This window comes from Ranitomeya imitator, chromosome 3 (genome assembly GCF_032444005.1).
Source record: "Ranitomeya imitator isolate aRanImi1 chromosome 3, aRanImi1.pri, whole genome shotgun sequence".
Lineage (NCBI taxonomy): Eukaryota > Metazoa > Chordata > Amphibia > Anura > Dendrobatidae > Ranitomeya > Ranitomeya imitator.
The window spans coordinates 434,740,135-434,762,079 of record NC_091284.1 but is presented as its reverse complement, the minus strand read 5'-3'; the positions used below and the strand labels follow the sequence as shown (position 1 = coordinate 434,762,079).

Here is a 21,945-nt window from a genome sequence, read left to right as displayed (position 1 = left end):
TCCGTGTTTTCCAAATGGACACACGGTCCGTGAAAACACGCTGACATGTGCAGAGACACATTGATTTTAATGTGTCTACGTGAGTCAGTGTCTCCGGTACGTGAGGAAACTGTCACCTCACGTACCGGAGCCACTGACGTGTGAAACCGGCCGTGAGGGAACATTGTGAGGAGTGGTTATTGTTTGAGAGGACAACGTGGTGGGCAGTATGAGGGCATAGTGTGAAGAGGAGGCACAGAATGGCTATGGAGAGATGGCAATGTGAAATGAGGGCACAGTATAGAGAGAAACTGACATTGTGGGGATACAGTGTGGCGATATAGAGAGTGTAAGGGAAAACTAGACACGGGGCAAGCATGGTATAGGACAGGGGTGGGGAATGTTTTTTTCTGCCAAGGCCATTTGGATATTTATACCATCCTTCGGGGGCCGTACAAACTCTGCCCACAAAGTACATCCCGACTCTGGCCATGGTTTCAGGACGTAATCTTTCATTGCATGCCCTTCAGTGTTCAGTAGTAAACACTGCGTGTGTGTGCTAACAGAGCAAGAAGAAATTAATGAGCTTGTTATAATCAAAATACACCTCCCTGCCCAAGAATGTGGTCCCTGAGAATCTGCTCGGGGGCCTGATAAAAGGTCATCGACGGCCGTAAATGGCCCTGGGGCCCGAGGTTCCCCACCCCTGGTATAGGAAGTGGTTCATAAGGGCAGATAGTGTAGTGGTTATAGCTGATAATGGCAGTGTGGCAGGTATAGCTCATTAAGGCGAGAAAGTGTGGAGGACATATACTATAGGAGGCTTATTTAGGTAATCATAAGGACATATTTTTATGCAGAGGACATTTTAATAACACTTATTTTTAAAGGGCACAGTGTCGGGATGTGCTGCAGAAGACCGGAGAAGAGGGAAGTCTGCAGAGAAGAGTTGTGGATGTGAAAAGTCATCATGGTGTCTGACAAGTTGGAGACGAAAAGACTCAATCAGATAAGAGGTCATCTATAAGGTATCTGGATGTAAAGGTTTACTTGTTGGTACTGACTATGTCTTATCAGTGCTAGTGCTGTGGTTCCTGTATGGTCCACAATCTGGTAATGACTGATATAACCTCCCAGCAAATCTTTACCATTGTTAAGGAGATACTGAGAGTTGTAGGTTCATGAGATATAAAAGTATATGGGTCTGACTAAAGGTACCTTCACACTGAACGATATCGCTAGCGATCTGTGACGTTGCAGCGTCCTGGCTAGCAATATCGTTCAGTTTGACAGGCAGCAGCGATCTGGATCCTGCTGTGACATCGTTGGTCGCTGCAGAAAGTACAGCACTTTATTTCGTTGCTGGACTCCCTGCAGACATCGCTGAAACAGCGTGTGTGACGCCGATTCAGCGATGTCTTCACTGGTAACCAGGGTAAACATCAGGTTACTAAGCGCAGGGCCGCGCTTAGTAACCCGATGTTTACCCTGGTTACCAGCGTAAAAGTTAAAAAAACAAACACTACATACTTACCTTCCGCTGTCTGTCCCCAGCGCTGTGCTTCTCTGCACTGGCTGTGAGCGCTGGCCAGCCGGAAAGCACAGCGGTGACGTCACTGCTCTGCTTTCCGGCCGCTGTGCTCACAGTCAGTGCAGGAAAGCACAGCGCCGGGCGGGGACAGACAGCGGAAGGTAAGTATGTAGTGTTTGTTTTTTTTAACTTTTACGATGGTAACCAGGGTAAACATCGGGTTACTAAGCGCGGCCCTGCGCTTAGTAACCCGATGTTTACCCTGGTTACCGGCATTGTTGGTCGCTGGAGAGCTGTCTGTGTGACAGCTCTCCAGCGACCAAACAGCGACGCTGCAGCGATCGACATCGTTGTCGGTATCGCTGCAGCGTCGCTGAGTGTGAAGGTACCGTAAGGCTAGTTTCACATTTGCGTAAGAATCCGCACCATTTAATCCGCATCTGCAAGTGCAGGAAAAAACGCATATAAATGCGGCATTTTTTAGACGCACGCGTAAACGCATGCGGTTAAAGAAACGCTGCGTTTGTATGCGTTTTTTCCTGCGTTGCGTTTTTGGAGTCCATGGTGACAAATTTTACAGGAGAAAAATCTAGATAACCAGACACCGCCAATGTGACTACAGAGGGCGTGTATTATGGGATATCTTTATATAGACCCTTGAACAGCTGAAATCTTCCGATTTTGCTCCTGTATCCTGTGTCATGATAGATCTTCGCATGGAGAGCTTTTATTTCAACCTGGAATTAAGCATCAAGCTGTTTCTTGCCTGTGCGTTTGCTTGGAAGCAAGACAGAAATCGCGAAAGATGGAAAAGGAGATGTCGTAGGCGTTTTTGGAGACACCCCATTATTGAATTACGTGAGAGACGTGGAGCCTATCACACGCTGTATGGCGAGCTTAATGCCAACCCGGACAAATTCCCGGAATATACAAGGATGTCGCAAGGCTCGTTCCGGGATTTGCTTGCTCGTATCCAAGGAGCCATACGGAAACCGGACACCCAGCTCCGTAGAGCGATTCCACCAGAGGAACATCTGCTGGTTACATTAAGGTACGTAACAAATCTGTACCAATGCCAGTGCTAATGTTGTGTGTTCAGACATGTCTTTAGCATGACAACACCATAAATAGAATTGATTGTAATTGTTTTTTATTTCTTTTTTTCTTCCAGATTTCTGGCAACCGGAGTTTATCATCCCTCCACTTCCAATACTGACTTGGAATATCCACCCTGTCCGGAATAGTTGCGGACACCTGCCAGGCTCTGTGGAATGTACTCCGGGATGAGTTTATACCCCTACCCACCTTGGACATGTGGATTGGAATTGCGGACTAATTCTGGAGTGTGTGCGATTTCTCCAACTGTTTGGGAGCGGTGGATGGAAAGCACATCCGCATTATCAAACCAGCCAGAACAGGATCGGAGTACTTCAATTATAAGAAATATTTTTCAGTTGTGCTCATGGCAATAGCCGATGATGACTGTCGCTTCATCGCCGTGGACATTGGAGCTTTTGGCCTTGGCAACGATTCCCAGACTTTTAAGAACTCTGATATGGGCCGCCGTGTGTATGGCAAAAATTTTAATTTTCCACTGCTACGATCTCTCCCCAACACTCAAGGTCCACCAATGCCATTTGTTATGGTTGGGGATGAGGCCTCTCAGATGTGTGAAAACCTACTGAAGCCATATTCTAGTCGGGACTTGAACCACACAAAGGATTTTTAACTACAGACTGACCAGGGCCCGAAGAACAGTTGAATGTACCTTTGGTATTCTAGTCTCAAAATGGCGCATTCTTGCATCAGCCATTAATCTAAAAATGGATACAATCGACGAGGTGGTCAAAGCCTGTGTGGTTCAGCACAATTACACAATGGCTAAGGAACGGCCCAACATTGAACTTGATGAACCAGTTGCACACCCACTGCCCGATTACCAGCATCACCCACTGCGGTCAACAGCTGAAATTGGCCACATGCGGGACCAATTTGCTGCCTTTTTTTATTCGGATATTGGACGTCTGTCATGGCAGGACAATGTTGTGTAAATTTCAAAATCGTGCACTCCCGCCTCCTAGCCACAGGTGTTTTAATTATAGTAGGTCTAATACCCCTCCACAGAGAGAGAGAATTTGAGTCCAAGAAGAGGTTTCACATGTACCCATTCAGATGGAGACGTTTATTCTCAGCGAGGTAGGTCAAGCGTAGGACCTCGTATAAGAGAGATGCCGTAAAGTGGCTACGAGGTACACATAAATATGGCCATTTTTATGCGCTAAAAGCTCTCATTTTTCATATTTCTAGTGCAGTAATGCAGTTCAAATTTCGTGTTTTCAAGTTTGCATGTTTTGGCGCTGCAGTGTGCTGCCCTTTTTACTTAACTATATACGAGTTGGCGACTCTGGGTTCAGCACCTGTTCACACTCAGTCTATGTTTGGATGTGCAGGTCAGGTTTTTGAAATGTATTCTCTAGCCTTCTGATCGTGCACTCCCGCCTCCTAGCCACAGGTGTTTTAATTATAGTAGGTCTAATACCCCTCCACAGAGAGAGAGAATTTGAGTCCAAGAAGAGGTTTCACATGTACCCATTCAGATGGAGACGTTTATTCTCAGCGAGGTAGGTCAAGCGTAAGACCTCGTATAAGAGAGATGCCGTAAAGTGGCTACGAGGTACACATAAATATGGCCATTTTTATGCGCTAAAAGCTCTCATTTTTCATATTTCTAGTGCAGTAATGCAGTTCAAATTTCGTGTTTTCAAGTTTGCATGTTTTGGCGCTGCAGTGTGCTGCCCTTTTTACTTAACTAATGTTGTGTAAATGTCCTGTTGTGATTTTATCTGTACCAGTTATTTTCTTAATGTTACTAAGATTTTTCGTTAAACTTTAATTTTTGGTGTCTTGACCGTGTCTCCTATATATTTCTTTTACAAACCAAGGCTGTTCTCACACTAGCAGTCAGGGCTGTGGAGTCAGAGTCGGAGTTAGTTTTGGTTGGAGCCGGAGTCGGTAGAAATGTACTGACTCCAGCTTTAAAAAAAATTTATTAATATTTCATAATTGAACTTTCATATGAATTTTATAAATGTTACTCAAATATATATGTTCTATCAAACTATGAACAACAGTGATAAGCAGATAAGAACACAGCCAGTACATTTCAGCAGAATTTTTCATGTGCACTAAAAGAAATTGAGAAATTTGACCGTTCATCAAAAATAACAGTGCAACAAGCGATTCCCCTGTATCCTGACATTGTGAGAGATGTTGCCCGAGTGGTTACTGCTTTGCCACCAACCCAAGTTAGTGCAGAGAGGTTGTTCTCTGCTCTCAAAATAATTAGATCAGATTTGAGGGCATCCATGAAGGAGGATCTGACAGAGGCAATACTTCTTCTGGGGACAAATTTACAGATTTCTTCTTATTAACTGCATAACAGTGTTTATTGCATATTTACTTACAAGAGTTTAGAAAAGTTTATAAAAGTTATTTGCTATATTCAATTGTATTCTAATAAATATAGTTTTTGCTCTAAGTGGTCTGATTACTTATATGATGGTGAGAAACTGAATAAGCACAATGTTAATATTTTACAACAGTAAATTTATTGTTACGAATTGGCCATTTATGAAGGAGTCGGAGTCGGAACCTGATAAAATCCAGGAGTCGGAGTCGCAACTGTGGCTTACCGAATCCACAGCCCTGCTAGCAGTATTTGGTCTGTATATAATATCAGTATTTGTAATGCAAAACCTGGAGTGGGTGATAAAGGCTGAGGTGTTAGATATGTAATTACAATTTTCCTCTAATTGTTCCACTCCTTGTTTGGGCTTACAAATACTAATATAAAATACTGACCACATACTGCTAGTGTGACGGCAGCCATGTTGTTTTAGTGGTAAGGTTGTTGACGTCATTGCGTCCTGATTCTGTTCTGCAGTATCCATTGGACACAGACTGAAGAGACAATGACTGTCCTACAAAACAGATCTATATTCATCAAGTCAGGTGTCAGAAATAATGAATTCATGATGCACATATAACAGCCTCATGAATTCACTATTTCTGACACATGTCCAGGTGACTATTGATATGACGTGTATGACCGCCATCGTCCCTTCACTTTGTGTGAAATAGATTACGTACACAGAAGAGAAAATGGAGGTTATACCAGGCAGTTCTCTACTCACCAGGTCAGGTGTCCTAACTAATGAGTTTTTGGACACCTGACCTGTTGAGTATAGTTCTGCATTGTATTGCCACCATTTTCTCTTCAGTCTGCAACACTAGTCACAGACTAAGCAGAAGGAAGAGATTATGGAGAAAATACAAGTATAAATTTTTTGGCCCACCTCATATCTCTATACTAAAGACACACAAATCTGAAGTGCTGTATTTGCAAACTACTGGCGCTATGATGTGGCCAAAAAATAAAGTGTGTGGCGCAGTTTTTTATTTGGCGCACGGTGTGTTGCCGGCGGCGAAATACACAATTAACCAAACCTTTTTGGGGGCAAAAAACATTATTTATTTATTTTTAACAACTATAAAAAAAATTAACTGCGCCTGCTTGGGGTAGAGTGATGGAGACGGGGGGTATGTAGCTGTGAAGCTTGACTCACTGTGGACGACGCAGGGGTGGCAGGAGAAGGGGCAATCAATTTACTGGGGTCTGGCAGATCGGGGATGGAGCTCGACACATGAGAGGGCTGAGACACACTGGAAGGGTGAGACAAACCTGACATTACAGACACATTGGGTGGTGAGGGGGGAGGAATAGAGATAGTCCGCTGTTTCTTTTTCCCTTTTTCGGATCGGCGCTGCGGTCTGGAGAGCCTCGGCAGGCTCTTTTCTTGCAGCCTTGTCATAGTGGCCGAACGGTCAGTCTCTGTCCCGCTGCTGCTGCAGCTGAATGGTTGCGGTTGGAAGGCCATGCCAGGGTCCTGCTGCTGCATCGTGGTGGTGGCAGTACGGAAGGCCATGCCAGGGTCCTGCTGCTGCATCGTCGTGTCAGTGGAGGAGGTCCAAGCAGGACCAGCGGTTGTCATGGTGGTGGCGGTGGGCTGTCCTACAGCACTCGGCATGGAGGTGGAGCTGTACTGGTGTCCGGCAGTGCTAGGAATAGAGGTGGCCGTGCAGTGGTATGCAGCAGAGGTCGGCATTTAGGTTAATCGTGACAGTGAAGGCACAGGTCGGCTTTTACTTGGTCAAGGCTTTTGGTGACCTCCTGGATACGTGTAATCATGTGGCTAAGGGAAATATCCATTCGGTCACCCAAAGCCTTGAGTCCTTCGTGAAAAACCGAGCTCAAGTGCAAAAACTCGGGCATGAGGGACCTGTCCGCTGCCCTCTGCCGCTGCCGGGATGAGCCCCCCCCCCCCCCCAAAAAAAAAAGGGGCAGAGGCAGAGGACTGGGAAAGGGGAACACCTGATGCACCAGCTTCCTGGTCTCCAGGTAGTGTGGCAGGCCCACTTGCTGCAGCGCTGGAGGATGGCTGGGACGGGTCCGTGGCTGTCTCATGAAGGACCGCTCCAGAACCTGGGCCAACAGTGCTGCTCCATGTGCTGTGAAAAAAGGAAAAAAAATTAATACCAAAAATTAACGCCAAATCCTGTGGAATAGAAACATACAGATTATGGCAATATAACACAACCTAATGCACGAGAGAATTTGTACTTTCGGATCCTTGCTCCTGAACCACGGATCTCTTGACGCAGCTCCTTGTTGAAGCGGTCATTCATCGAACGCCAACGTGTTTTGACTTCCTGCACTGTTGAAAATGCAAAAAATTATGGTTACACAATGTACTTTTGGCCATGCTCACACAACTGTGTGTGATGAGAGAAACTCCTGAGAGTTTCTCTCATCACACACAGTTATGTGAGCACGACCAAGGTCTCTGCTGCTTCACTGCATTGCAATACTTACAAAATGCATTTCGGACCCGAGTAGGGGCGTTGTCCCAGCCATCCCACATCGCTTTAGCCACCTCATTCCATAGGCGCCGGATCATCACATTGTCCGAGTGCTGTGGAACCCGGGTGTCCCACAACGGGACTCGCTCCTGGACCAGGGAGATGAGGAGGTCATTTTCTATGAGGTCTTCATCCCGTTCTGGAACATAAAAATTAAATAAAGACATTAATGTTGGATATATTAACATAAGGAAAAGAAAGAAAACAGAGGATGAGAAATGGTATGAATAAGGAATTTCAAGATACAAAAGGAGTCCAGAAGAAAAATGTAAAGAAAGAGGAAAGGAAAGTAAAGAAAGGAAGATTCAAGAATACTAAAGTGAGGATACAGTAAACTGTCAGCCTTGTATACGTACACGCTGCCGCCTTGCCACCCGACCGTGACTCCGCTGCTCCTGCCCAGCCTCTGCCTCAGTAGAAGAACAACTCTAAAGAAATGAAAAAAAAAATGTCATATGTGTAGATGTGACAGTGAATACTTACCAATCTGACGAGGTGAGTACTCACTTCACTGACATGTTCTACTTCAGAAGGCCCAGAACATTGCTCCTCATCAGAAGAAGACATTCTGATGCATGCAGAAAGAAAGGGCAGAAATTAGGACATGTAGAAACAGAAAATAGAAAATAAAGGCATTGGCTAGGATATACTCACATTGTTCACAGGCTTGTTTCCTCCAAGGTGCTTTGGTCTGTCTGCTCTGCTTCTCTGTCTGGTGCGTAGTGACCTGCAACTGTCCACTCCCTCCAGTTATCACCTTGTATGTGGGGGGTGGCTTATCAGTGTCTAGACATGTTTTTCTCTGGAGCAAAGCATGCGTTCACGAACGCAAGCAAACACATGTGCTTGCGGACGCATGCGCTCACAGACTGCAATGCGTTTTTTTTGGCGCATTTGTGCCACTAACAACCGCATACGTTTCTAGGCGGCAAATTGACGCCTCCAAAATTACTACATGTAGCGTTTACTGCGCCAAAACGCAGACTACGAAACGCCGCATGCGTCGTCAAACGCGGCCAAATGCGATCAAACGCAGACCCTTGCGCTCCTAATGTTAAATATAGGAATACACAATGCATGCGGATTTTTGCGGATGAAACACTGCGGACACAACCGCAAATGTGAAACCGGCCTTAGAAGGATTCAGACTGGCAGTTTTTAATCACGTGAGGTCATAGAGCTAATGGAAAAGGGAAGAAATAGCTGGGTAGAAAGGAAAAAATAGCAATTCATAGCAATTCTACGTACACAGTGCTATGTAAAATAAGGACTGCAATATATTAATGGGATAACATTTTTAATTGGAGTTTTTTTTATGGGGTGTTCTGTACTCTAAAAATGTATCCCCTATCCGGAGGAAGAGAATTTTCTGATCACTTGGGGTCCAACCGTCATGGCCCCCACCAATATCGAGAACTGGGGATCTAAAGAGCCAAAGCTGAATGGAGCGTGGGTCGATCATGCACACTGCCGCTCCATTTATTCTTAAAGGGAGCACCGGTGATTGCTGAGCGTAGCGCTCAGTTGATCTTCAGCACTCCTATTAGAATGAATGGTAAGGCGGTGCGCATGATCGACCTCTGCTCCATTCAACTGGGCCTGTTCAAAGCCCTGGTTCTTGGGACCATGATTGCCACACCAGTTGCACCCCCGGCAATTGAAAAGCTATCCCCTAACTTGAGAACACTCTTTTAAGGGCAGGTTCACTGACACATAATAGGAAGCAACATAAATTCCCATTCCCTAATAGATACTGTAAAGTCACTGTAGCTGCGAAAGGCCTTTTTCATGCAAATTGGAAATCTAGCTGTGAGAGTTAGGTACCGTCACATTAAGCGACGCTGCAGCGATATAGAGAACGATCCGATCGCTGCAGCGTCGCTATTTAGGTCGCTAGGAGACGTCAAACACGGCAACAGCAGAACGATGCAGGAGCGATACAGTGACGTACTTATCGTTCTCGCTGGTTGTTCGCTCCATGAAAAAACATAGCAGGTATCGTTGCTTTTGCTGTCAAACATGACGAATCACGCCGACCTGACGACCAAATAAAGTTCTGGCCTTCTAGCTACGACCAGCGATGTCACAGCAGGATCCTGATCGCTGCTGTGTGTCAAACACAACGAGATCGCTATCCAGGACGCTGCAACGTCACGGATCGCTGTCGTTCTCGTTGGAAAGTTGCTCAGTGTGAAGGTACCTTTAAGGTACTGTCACACTCAGCAACTTTGCAACGAGAACGACAACAATCTGTGACGTTGCAGCGTCCTGGATAGCGATCTCGTTGTGTTTGACACGCGGCAGCGATCTGGATCCCGCTGTTCTATCGCTGGTCGGGAGCTAGAAGTCCAGAACTTTATTTGGTCGCTAGATCGGCGTGTATCGTCATGTTTGACATCAAAAGCAACGACGCCAGCAAAGTTTTTACATGGAGCGAGAATGATAAGTGAGTCGCTGTTAAGTCACTGGATCGCTCCTGCATCGTTCTGGAGCTGCTGTGTTTGACGTCTCTACAGCGACCTAAACAGCGACGCTCCAGCGATCTAGTTTAGGTTGGATCGTTGTCTATATCGCTGCAGCGTCACTGAGTGTGACGGTACCTTTAGTCCAGTCCTGGACATTATCAAGTCTGATGTTTTTCAGGAAGGTGCATTAACCCCTTAGTGACAGAGCCAATTTGGTACTTAATGACCGGGCCAATTTTTGCAATTCTGACCACTGTCACTTTATGAGGTTATAACTCTGGAACGCTTCAATGGATTCCGCTGATTCTGAGATTGTTTTTTCGTGACATATTGTACTTCATGTTAGTGAAACATTTCTTCGATATTACTTGCGATTATTTATGAAAAAAACGGAAATATGGCGAAAATTTTTAAAATTTTGCAATTTTCAAACTTTGTATTTTTATGCCCTTAAATCAGAGAGATATGTCACGAAAAATAGTTAATAAATAACATTTCCCACATGTCTACTTTACATCAGCACAATTTTGGAAACAAAATTTTTTTTTGTTATGGAGTTATAAGGGTTAAAAGTTGACCAGCAATTTCTCATTTTTACAACACCATTTTTTTTTAGGGACCACATCACATTTGAAGTCATTTTGAGGGGTCTATATGATAGAAAATAATGAAGTGTGACACCATTCTAAAAACTACACCCCTCAAGGTTCTCAAAACCACATTCAAGAAGTTTATTAACCCTTTACGTGCTTCACAGGAACTGAAACAATGTGGAAGGAAAAAATGAACATTTAACTTTTTTTTGCAAACATCTTAATTCAGAACCATTTTTTTTATTTTCACAAGTGTAAAAACAGAAATGTAACCATAAATTTTGTTATGCAATTTCTCCTGAATACGCCAATACCCCATATGTGAGGGTAAACCACTTTTTGGGCGCACCGCAGAACTTGGAAGTGAAGGAGCGCCGTTTGACTTTTGCAATGCAGAATTGGCTGGAATTGAGATCGGACACCATGTCACGTTTAGGCTACGTTCACATTAGCGTTGCGCCGCCGTGCTTTTTTCCACAAAAAAGATATTGTAGCCCCCAAGTTTTTATTTTCACAAGGGTAACAGGAGAAATTTGACTGCAATAGTTGTTGCACAATTTATCCCGAGTACGCTGATGCACCATATGTGGGGGTAAACCACTGTTTGGGCGCACGGCAGAGCTCGGAAGGGAAGGAGCGCCTTTTTGGAATGCAGACTTTGATAGAATGGTCTGTGGGCATTATGTTGCGATTGCAGAGCCCCTGATGTACCTAAACTGTAGTAACCCCCCACAAGTGACCCCATTTTGGAAACTAGACCCCCCAAGGAACTTATCTAGATGTGTGGTGAGAACTTTGAATGCCCAAGTGCTTCACAGAAGTTTATAATGCAGAGTCATAAAAATATATATATATATATATATATATATATATATATATATATATATATATATATATATATATATATATATATATATTTTTTTTTTTTTTTTTCCACAGAAAGGATTTTGTAGCCCCCAAGTTTTTATTTTCACAAGGGTAACAAGAGAAATTGGACCCCAGAACTTGTTGTCCAATTTATCCCGAATATGCTGATGCCAAATATGTGGGGGTAACCCACTGTTTGGGCGCACGGCAGAGCTCAGAAGGGAGGGAGCACCATTTAACTTTTTGAGCGCAAAATTGGCTGTCGTGTTTGGAGTCCCCCTGATGTACCTAAACAGTGGAAACCCCCCAATTCTAGCTCCAACCCTAACCCCAACACACCCCTAACCCTAATCCCAACCCGATCCATAATCCTAATCACTAACCCTAACGATAATCCCAACCCTTACCCCAAAACAACCCTAATGTCAACCCTAACCATAACCCTAATCAAAATCCTAAATCCAACACACCCCTAATCCTAATCTCAACACTAACCTCAAACCTAACCCTAATCCCAATACACCCCTAATCACAACCCTAACCTTAACCCTAATCCCAAACCTAACCCTAATCCCAAGCGTAACCCTAATGCCAACCCTAACCCTAATACCAACCCTAATCCAAACCCTAAACCTAATCCCAACTCTAACCCTAACTTTAGCCCCAACCCTAACCCTAAGGCTACTTTCACACTTGCGTTGTTTGGCATCCGTCGCAATCCGTCATTTTGGACAAGAAACGGATCCTGCAAATGTGCCCGCAGGGTGCGTTTTTTGCCCATAGACTTGTATTGCCGACGGATCGTGACGGATGACCACACGTCGCGTCCGTAGTGCACTGGATCAGTGTTTTGGCAGACCGTCAGCACAAAAAAACGTTCAATGTAACGTTTTTTTGTACGTCGCATCCGCCATTTCTGACCGCGCATGCGTGGCCGTAACTCCGCCCCCTTCTCCCCAAGACATAGATTGGGCAGCGGATGCGTTGAAAAACTACATCCGCTGCCCACGTTGTGCACAATTTTCACAACGTGCGTCGGTATGTCGGGCCGATGCATTGCGACGGCCCCGTACCGACGTAAGTGTGAAAGAAGCCTAACCCTAAATTTAGCGCCAACCCTAACCCTAAATTTAGCCCTAACCCTAGCCCTACCCCTAACCCTAGCCCTAACCCTACCCCTAACCCTAATTTTAGCCCCAACTGCTCTTCTCTTGCCGGCCGGCAGATGGAGACAGATGGCAGGCGCACTGCACATGTGATCACATCGGAGGATAGAGAAATTAAAAAGAGATCGCGGTTTTTGGTTTTTTTTTTGCGATCGCCGGTAAATGGTTAATTACTGGCGATCGCAAATGCGGGGTGGGTTAAAAACCCCCCGAATCATGTTCTCTGGGGTCTCGGCTACCCCCGGCAGCCGAGACCCCGGAGAAAATCCGACTCTGGGGGGCGCTATTTACTTTTTCCACAGCGCCGTTAATTAACGGCGCTGTGGTTTAAGTACCCTTAGCGGCCGCCGTTAAAAGGCGTATCGGCGGTCGCTAAGGGGTTAAAGCTCCTCACTGCTCCAATGTCAGCAGACACAGGTTTTCCAGGCAGAGAGGATTCTACTGTGACTCAGCAGTCAAGGGAAAGGAACCCAATTGTTTTAACCATCAGTGAACTTACAAGAACACACTCACTTGTGAAAGGAGCAATTTTAAATTATTCCATAAACATACTGAACGGACCCTGTAAGGGGATACATTCAGTACCATTTCTGTACAAAGTCATGGATTACATGGCAGGACATTCCTTCAAATAGCTGCCATGAAATACTAAAGCTCCGGGGCAGTGGGACATGTCTGGTCAGATGCTGCTTACCCGGGCAGGAACAGCTAATCACTGGGGGATTGGAGAAGCTGAATGTGGGGCTGATTTCTGCTTTAAATAAGAAAGTATCTAAATGAACAAACTCCTGTAAAGGCGTTTCCTGTTCTTAGAGCATCAATGGCCTATTGTAAGGTGAAGTCTCTTCAATAGTCACATTGTCCACATACCTGTTGTCTACTCAATAGTGGCAGGCAGGGTATTGAAGTGATGTCCCACTCTGCATCGCCCCTACCAAAATGGCACGACGTAGACATTGAAAAACTGTAGAGCTTGCACAACCAAATAGCTCACTGTGGGAGTGCTGGGAGTCAGACCCCCACAATTTAATACTGATGAACATCAATATTTCAAACCTGTAACAAACCTGTAAACCCCTTCACAACATATGTGCTGAGCCCACACATTTTCCGGCACATAACAGCTGATTAGGTCAGCTGTCAAGTGTCCCTAACAGCCATGGGTGGAATCGTGATCCACCTGCGGCTGTTAACATCTTAAATTCCAATCTCTGACATGCATTTAACATGATTGGGCCGGAAACGCATCACTAACTCTGCCCATCGGCACCCCTGTCACATGATTGCAGGGTGCCGATGGGTTGACAAGAAACCCAGAGTTCTGCAGGAGAACAACGTGGTTGTCATTGCAGATCTGCTACACATACGGGGGCTGAAGTCCTGCCATGTGTAGCACAAGTGATCAGACGGTCACAGCTACAAGTCTCCTAATAAGACTATTGAAGCAGATAAAAAGTGTAAAAAAATAAAAAGTTATTAAAAAAAATAAAAGTTCAAATGTGTTTTTTTTTTTTTTTTTTTTTAAACAACCTTTAGATTACTCTTCACCACTTAAATAAAAAAAGAACCTATACATATTTGGTATCTACAAACTCGTAATGACCTGGATAATCATAATGGCAGGTCAATTTTTGCATTTAGGGAACATGGTAAAAACAAAAAATTGTGGAATTGCACTTTATTTGCAATTTCACTGCGCTTGGATTTTTTTCCCTTCAGTTTTACAGTACATTATATGGTAAAATCAATGATGTTGTTCAAAACCACAACTCGTCCCACAAAAAACAAGTCCTCACATGGCTATATTGAAGGGAAAAAAAAAAAAAAAAAAGTTATGGCTATGGGAAGAAGGAGAAGGAAAAATGAAAACAAAAAAACGGAAATGGCCCAGGGGTTATGGGTTTTTCTTAACACATACACTAGGGCATACAGTGCCTACAAGTAGTATTCAACCCCCTGCAGATTTAGCAGGTTTACACATTTGGAATTAACTTGGCATTGTGACATTTGGACTGTAGATCAGCCTGGAAGTGTGAAATGCACTGCAGCAAAAAAACAGGATTTTTGGTTGCTTACCGTAAAATCTGTTTCTTGAAGCCTCCATTGGGGGACACAGGAACCATGGGTGTATGCTGCTGCCACTAGGAGGCTGACACTATGCAAATAAAAAAGTTAGCTCCTCCTCTGCAGTGTACACCCCACCGACTGGCATTATACTCTTCAGTTAGTGAGAAAGCAGTAGGAGATAATGAACAAGGTTGAAGAACCATAACCACAAACTTGAGAACTGTAAACTGAGAACAGTCAGAGAACATATAACAGAAACATTGGGAGGGAGCTGTGTCCCCCAATGGAGGCTTCAAGAAACAGATTTTACGGTAAGCAACCAAAAATCCTGTTTTCTTTATCGCCTCTCATTGGGGGACACAGGAACCATGGGACGTCCCAAAGCAGTCCCAAGGGCGGGAAAAACAGACTTCCATCAGGTCAGAGGACTCACCACTGCCGCCTGCAAGATCCTTCTGCCTAGGCTGGCGTCCGCCGAAGCGTAGGTATGGACCTTGTAAAATTTGGCGAACGTGTGGATGGAAGACCAAGTTGCCGCTTTGCAAAGCTGTAGGGCGGAAGCCCTGTGGTGCACCGCCCAGGAGGCGCCGACTGCCCGGGTAGAGTGAGCCTTAATCCCAGAAGGGGGCACTCTGTTCTTGACCCGGTAAGCCTCCAAAATTGCCATTCTGATCCATCGAGCAATAGTCGCTTTGGAAGCCGGCTGTGCCATCAGGAATGACGAAAAAAGAATCCGTCTTCCGGAAGGAGGATGTTCTATCCAGATAGATCCTCACTGCCCTGACAAGGTCTAGCTTGTTCAACGATCGCTCCAGAGGATGGGTCGGAGCTGGACAAAAGGAAGGAAGAACGATGTCCTCATTGAGGTGGAAGGTGGAAACCACCTTAGGAAGGAAGGAAGGTGGAGGCCTGAAGACCACCTTGTCCTGGTGGATGACCAAAAACGGAGGACGGCAAGACACGGCTGCCAACTCGGAAACGCGGCGAATAGACGTGATGGCCACAAGAAGGGTCACCTTCCAAGAAAGAACCGATAGAGGAATCTCCCTAAGAGGCTCAAAGGGAGAAACCCTCAGAATGTCCAGTACCAGGTTTAAGTCCCATGCGTCCACAGGGGCCCTGTACGGCGAGACAGCGTGGGCTACTCCTTGAAAGAAGGTCTTAACCTGAGGCCGAGAGGCCAAGGACTTCTGAAAGAGGATGGAAAGCGCAGAGACCTGACCCTTCAGGGAGCTAAGAGCCAGGCCCGAATCCAGTCCTGCCTGAAGAAAGGCCAAAAGCGAAGGCAGGGAAAAAACCATAGGCGGAACGCGGTTGGACTCGCACCAACGGAAGCCTTCCAGGTGCGGTAGTAGATCCTGGAAGACGAAGGCTTCCGAGCTTGAATCATGGTGTGAATCACCCGGTTCGAAAGGCCGGACGCTCTTAGAACCGCGGTCTCAACAGCCACGCCGTTAAACTGAGCGACCGAGAACTCGGGTGGCAGATCGGACCCTGGGACAGCAGATCGGGCCTGTCTGGAAGGCGCCAGGGAGCGTCCGCGAGAAGGTTGACGAGCTCCGCGAACCAAGCTCTCCTGGGCCAATCCGGGGCGATCAGGATGACCGGCACCCCTTCCGCTTTGATCTTCTTCAACAGTTTGGGAAGTAATGGAAGGGGTGGGAACAGGTAGGGCAGCTCGAACTGTGACCAAGGAATGGCCAGAGCATCGACGCCCACTGCGAGGGGATCGCGAGACCTGGAGACGAACTGCGGAACCTTCCTGTTCATTCGGGATGCCGTGAGATCCACATCCGGAGTCCCCCATCGAAGACAAATCTGATGGAAGACCTCCGGATGCAAGGACCATTCCCCTGCCGCGAGACCCTCGCGGCTGAGGAAGTCGGCGGCCCAGTTGTCCACGCCAGGGATATGCACCGCGGATATCACTGGAACCGTCGCCTCTGCCCAAAGGAGGATCTTGGATACCTCGGCAAGAGCTAAGGAGCTCCGGGTCCCCCCCTGATGGTTGACATATGCCACAGCCGTGGCGTTGTCCGTCTGGATCCGGACTGGAAGGCCCCTGAGGATCCTTTCCCAGTGGCGGAGGGACAGAAAGATGGCCCGAATTTCGAGGACGTTGATCGGCAGAGAAGACTCCTGCGGCGACCAACGGCCCTGAACAGTCAGGTGGCGAAAAACCGCACCCCAGCCGATCAGGCTGGCGTCCGTAGTCACCACCTTCCAGTGGACTGGAAGGAAGGACCTGCCCTGGGAGATGAGAGGTGACGTCAGCCACCAGTTGAGAGACCGCTTGACCCGAGAAGAGAGTCTGAACGGCCGATCCAGGGAGAAGACAGACCTGTCCCACTGAGACAGAATGGCTTGCTGAAGGGGTCGTGGATGGAATTGGGCGAAGGGAATCACTTCCAAGGTAGCTACCATCCTCCCCAGAACCTTCATTGCCGATCGGAGGGAGGGAGGCCGAGGACCCTGGAGCAAGCGTATGTCCCGACAAAGAGTGGATCTCTTGTCCTTGGGAAGGAAGACTCTGGTCTGACGAGTGTCGAAAAGCATGCCCAAAAAGATGATGCGCTGAGAAGGAATAAGGCAGGACTTCTTCCGGTTGACCAGCCACCCGAAACGGGCTAAGGAGTCGAGAACAATGGACAGGCTTTCGTGGGCCTGAGCAAAGGACGGAGCCTTGATGAGGATGTCGTCGAGGTATGGAAACAGGACCAAACCTCTGACTCTCAAGATGGCCATCAGCGCCGCCATGATCTTCGTGAACACCCTTGGCGCGGTTGCGAGACCGAACGGCAGGGCGACGAACTGAAAATGATCTCGTTGCACTGCGAATCGCAGGAAACGGAGATGTCCGGGAAATATCGGAACGTGTAGGTAGGCGTTCTGGATATCTATAGAGCATAGAAATTCCTGAGCCTCCATGGAAACAATTACTGAATGAAGGGATTCCATCCTGAAGTGTCTCAGGCGAACCCTCCTGTTCAGCAATTTGAGGTCCAGAATGGGACGAACCTTGCCGTCTTTTTTCGGTACCACAAAAAGGTTCGAGTAGAAACCCGTGTACCGTTCCTTTTCTGGGACGGGGACGATTACCCCGGATTCGAGCAGAGAAGCGATGGCTGCGAAGAAGCCCGGCACTAGAGCGGGATCTCTTGGAGGACGGGATTGGAAGAAACGATCCCTGGGTCGGGAGGCGAACTCTATCTTGTATCCCGAGGATACAACTTCCCTGACCCATGCATCCTCTACTGCGGAGATCCAGACGTCCCTGAAACGGAGAAGACGGCCGCCCAACCTGGGAGTTGGGCTGGAGTCCTGCCAAGAGTCATGCGGAGGTGGATCTTCCAGTCCTGGGCCTGGATGATCTACCCTGGGAAAAACGAGGACGCCAGGACGGAGTGGGCCTGAAGGACACCGCCTTCTTCTCTTGACGTGCCTGTGGCCTCTGTTGCTGCTGGGAAAAGGAGTTTGATGCAGCGAAGCGACGAAAAGGCCGAAAAGAACGAAACTGCCGTCTAGGAGGAGGGCGACGAGGCTTAGCCTGGGGGAGAAGAGAACTTGTACCCCCGGTGGCGTCCTTAATGATTTGGTCCAGTTGGGAACCAAAGAGATGAGAGCCCTGGAAGGGCAGACTAGTGAGGGACTTTTTGGAGGACAAGTCCGCCTGCCAGGCCTTGAGCCAAACGGTCCGGCGGATGGCAACGGCATTGCTGGAAGCCTGAGCCGCACAAGACGCGACATCCAGGGAGGCGGAAACCAGGTATTCACCAGCGTGGGAAATCTAGTTGGCAAGTTCCGCTAATTGCGCGGGAGGCGCCCCGTCCAGGATACCTCGCCGTAGATCCTTGGCCCATTTTGAGATGGATTTTGAAGCCCAAGTGGAAGCAAAAGCTGGACATAGAGCTGCTGAAGCCGCTTCAAAAGCAGATTTCGCGAAGGATTCTATAACTCTATCGTTAGAATCCTTCAGAGATGCTCCGCCGGACAGTGGAAGCACCGTGTTGGTGGACAGCCTGGAAACAGGGGGATCCACCGAGGGAGAGACCGTCCAATTGGCGGTAAGTTCTGGTGAAAAAGGATACAACACCCCCAGGCGTTTTCCCCTCTGAAAACGTCTGGTCGGATTCTCTCTCTCTCTGAACAAGATTTCCTCGAATTCAGGATGAGGAGCGAAAAATTTTGAAGGTGGTTTGGCCCGTCTAAACGAAACCGCCTGATCTGCGGGTTCCGTAGAGGGATCCTTGATGCCACAGGTCTGGTTTATAGCCCCAATGAGGTTCTGGACCGTCTCACTCATGGTGGCGATTTGGTTAGGATCCAGCTCCGAAATATCCTCTGAGGGCGCATCAGATAATGCCTCGCCTGACTCAGGGGAGGAGGATCGGTGGGACACCAACCGCGGGGGAGGGCCGTGCGGCGAGATGGAACGAGAAGAGGACTCAGACCGACGTTCCTGTCTGGACCTTTTGTGGCTTATCAAGGAGGGCTCGGGCGGCGGTTCCTGCGACCCGCTGGCCACTGCAGGGGTCTGCAGAGGTAACCGATCCAGGACGGACACCAGGGTTTGAGACACCCGTGTCAAATCGGCCACCGATTGTGACAGAGGCGGCCCAGCCTGGGATGGGGGGATCACTCTCGGGTGGAACAGCCGGGGGATCCTGGGCGGTGGGAACAATCGGGTTGCTGCAGGACTGACACAGCGGGGAGGACTGACCTGAGGGAAGTTTGCTGTTACAGGATGAACATGCAAAGTACGTGACTAAGGCAGAAGATGAAGAGGTAGGGGGGCGAGAACAGCCCCCTTTAGAAGACATTTTGAGAGACCCCTGAAGATGCCAGTGGGTTAGGGGACAGTGGGGCAGAGAAGGGTGTCAGTCTGCAGTGCAGCTACTCACGGACCCGGTCCTGGAATGTCCCACTTGTCCTCTGGTGGAGAACTTCCCTGAGTTGCGATGCTGAGCCCACAGAAGAAGCGTGGCGCGCTGCGTGAGGCACTGCGAGGGCTGCTGCAGCTGTGTGAAGCGGCGCACACCGGCTGAGAGTCCCACGAGGAAGGGGGGGCGGAGCCAGACGCAGAGGCGCCGGTGGGCAGGACGCAGTATGTCGGGCGGGAAAAAGCCCGCCCGCAGGAGCGGAAATGAAGAGGCCGAAAACCGGAAGTAGGCCCCGGCCGAAGCCGGGGCCTAAATTTGGAACCGGCGGCCGAGAAAAAGAGCCGCGGCGCCGAAATAAAGCGCCGGAACAACGCGGCGTGAGGAAGGCTGGCGCCGCAGGCGCCGCAGCCTGCTTAGGCTGCGCCGCTGAAGGGCGCCGCAGAAAAAACACCCACCTGCGGCGCCAGCAATGTGCCGCAGGGAGACGCGGCGCGACAGCCTGCAGGGCTGCGACGCTGAAGGGCGCCGCAGAACACCACCTCCTGCGGCGCCAGAGCAATGCGCCGCAGGGAGACGCGGCGCGACAGCCTGCAGGGCTGCGACGCTGAAGGGCGCCGCAGAACACCACCTCCTGCGGCGCCAGAGCAATGCGCCGCAGGGAGACGCGGCACGACAGCCCGCAGGGCTGCCGCGCTGAGGAAGCTGAGCTGCGGCGCCAGAAGATGTGCCCAGAGTAAGAACCGCAGCGCTGGTAATGCGCCGCGGAAAGTGCTGGGGGGATAGAGCGCGGTGGCCTAAAAAGGGGGCCCCTCGCTGAAGACAGAAGGCCCTTTGTAAAAGGGAAGAAGAAAGGCGACAGGGAGCCCCTAACAAGAACCCCCCCTAACAAAGATCCGGGATGGGAAGGGGGAAAATACTCACCCAAACATCCCACGCCGGTACTAACCTTGAAAGGGTTTGAAACGTCCAAGGAGCTGATGGACGTCCTCGTCTCCTCCGACCGTCAGGCTCTGGTAGGCGAGTGGGTGGGGGACGGAGCCAGGACCGGACTTCTGAGCACGCTTGTGTGCTAGGATCTTGGTCTGGTGAAGGATCTATGAGGATACGGGGTGGCAGTACACGCCGTTCTCATAGTCCGCTTTGTGGGACTACAGGTGTGACTGTTCACCCTGTATCCCATCCGGAAAAAACCTGTAAAGGAAACGACGCACATTGAGGTAGATAAGGGTCTAATGAAAGACCCATGTCCACCTCCTACTGACACTAAGCTAAACTGAAGAGTATAATGCCAGTCGGTGGGGTGTACACTGCAGAGGAGGAGCTAACTTTTTTATTTGCATAGTGTCAGCCTCCTAGTGGCAGCAGCATACACCCATGGTTCCTGTGTCCCCCAATGAGAGGCGATAAAGAAAGAATGTTATTTCTTTGTTTATTTTTTTTTTTTTTAAATTGTGAAAAGTCTTTTCAGAGGGTCATTTATTATTCAACCCCTCAACCCACCAGAATTCTGTTTGGTTCCCCTAAAGTATTAAGAAGTAGTTCAGGCACAAAGAACAATGAGCTTCACATGTTTGGATTAATTATCTCTTTTTCCAGCCTTTTCTGACTATTTAAGACCCTCCCCAAACTTGTGAACAGCACTCATACATGGTCAACATGGGAAAGACAAAGGAGCATTCCAAGGCCATCAGAGACAAGATCGTGGAGGGTCACAAGGCTGGCAAGGGGTACAAAACCCTTTCCAAGGAGTTGGGCCTACCTGTCTCCACTGTTGGGAGCATCATCTGGAAGTGGAAGGCTTATGGAACTACTGTTAGCCTTCCACGGCCTGGACAGCCTTTGAAAGTTTCCTCCCGTGCCGAGGCCAGGCTTGTCCGAAGAGTCAAGGCTAACCCAAGGACAACAAGGAAGGAGCTACGGGAAGATCTCATGGCAGTGGGGACATTGGTTTCAGTCAATACCATAAGTAACGTACTCCACCGCAATGGTCTCCGTTCCAGACGAGCCCGTAAGGTACCTTTACTTTCAAAGCGTCATGTCAAGGCTCGTCTACAGTTTGCTCATGATCACTTGGAGGACTCTGAGACTGACTGGTTCAAGGTTCTCTGGTCTGATGAGACCAAGATCGAGATCTTTGGTGCCAACCACAGACGTGACGTTTGGAGACTGGATGGCACTGCATACGACCCCAAGAATACCATCCCTACAGTCAAGCATGGTGGTGGCAGCATCATGCTGTGGGGCTGTTTCTCAGCCAAGGGGCCTGGCCATCTGGTCCGCATCCATGGGAAGATGGATAGCACGGCCTACCTGGAGATTTTGGCCAAGAACCTCCGCTCCTCCATCAAGGATCTTAAGATGGGTCGTCATTTCATCTTCCAACAAGACAATGACCCAAAGCACACTGCCAAGAAAACC

General features: G+C 48.3%; 1 protein-coding gene and 1 long non-coding RNA gene across 3 annotated transcripts in view; both read right to left on the bottom strand.

Annotated features, from left to right (window-relative positions):
* The window catches only part of TXLNG (taxilin gamma), a 94,773-nt gene that overhangs the window by 69,962 nt on the left and 2,866 nt on the right, over positions 1 to 21,945 (bottom strand). The gene's annotated exons all lie outside the window — the stretch shown is intronic.
* Positions 6,028 to 9,280, bottom strand: LOC138672138 (uncharacterized). Its single transcript, XR_011319602.1, has 3 exons — positions 7,846 to 9,280; positions 7,443 to 7,628; positions 6,028 to 7,284 (listed from the first exon to the last, which is right to left on the bottom strand). It is a non-coding gene; the product is annotated as an uncharacterized lncRNA (long non-coding RNA).